The following is an 879-nucleotide window of genomic DNA, read 5'->3' as shown; positions in this document are numbered from 1 at the left end:
GAGCTCACAGTGGGACACAGAGAGGGGCTTACAGTGGAAAAGGGAGAGGGGCTCACAGCAGGTGCTCACAGTGGAGCTTGGAGAGGGGTTCACTCTGGGGCAGGAAGAGGGACTCACAGTGGGACAGAGAGTGGAGTCACCGTGGGTCAAGGAGAGGGGCTCACAGTGAGACAGAGAGAGGAGGTCAGAGTATGACAGAAAGAGGAGGTCACACAGTGAGAGAGGTTTACATTGGGACAGGAGAGAAGGGATCACAGTGGGACAGGGAGTGATGATCACAGTAGGATAGGGAGAGGAGCTCACACTGAGGCAGGGAGAGGGGGCTCACTGTGAGACAGAGAGAGGGGCTCACACTGAGGCAGGGAGAAGAGCTCAGGGCATCTGTGAAGGAAAAAACAGAGTTAATGTTTCGGCTCCAGTTCTGAGGAAGGGTCACCGGACCCGAAATGTTAACGCTGGTTTTCCTTCACAGATACTGCCAGACCTGTTGAGCTTTTCCACCAACTTTGTTTTTGTTCCTGATTTACAGAATCCACAGTTCTTTCGGTTTTTATTGAGAAGAGCTCACAGTTCGACAGGAAAAGGAGATCACAGTGAGTGAAGGAGAGGAGCTCTCAGTAGGAGAGGGAGAGGGCCTCACAGTGGGACAGGGCGAGGGATTCACTGTGGGACAAGGAGAGGAGCTCACTGTGGGACAGGGAGAGGAGCTCACACTGAGGTAGTGAGAGGGAATCACAGTGGGACAGGGAGAAGGGCTCACAGGGGACAGGCAATGGGGCTCACAGTGGGCCAGGGAGAGGAGCTCTCAGAGCGACAATGAGAAGAGCTCACAGTGGGACAGGGAGAGGAGCTCACACTGAGATAGTGAGCTCACGGTGG

At 54.6% G+C, this 879-nt stretch overlaps 2 protein-coding genes across 2 annotated transcripts in view; both read right to left on the bottom strand.

The window, feature by feature from the left end:
• Positions 1-879, bottom strand: part of LOC109930964 (dynein axonemal heavy chain 8-like) — a 2199840-nt gene that overhangs the window by 1364189 nt on the left and 834772 nt on the right. The gene's annotated exons all lie outside the window — the stretch shown is intronic.
• LOC109918465 (dynein axonemal heavy chain 8-like) overlaps positions 1-879 on the bottom strand; it is an 876900-nt gene that overhangs the window by 262931 nt on the left and 613090 nt on the right. The window lies entirely within an intron of this gene.

The sequence above is a fragment of the Rhincodon typus genome, chromosome 5, assembly GCF_021869965.1.
Source record: "Rhincodon typus isolate 14 chromosome 5, sRhiTyp1.1, whole genome shotgun sequence".
Lineage (NCBI taxonomy): Eukaryota > Metazoa > Chordata > Chondrichthyes > Orectolobiformes > Rhincodontidae > Rhincodon > Rhincodon typus.
The sequence above is the reverse complement of the archived record's forward strand: the minus strand, read 5'-3'. Positions and strand labels throughout refer to the sequence as shown.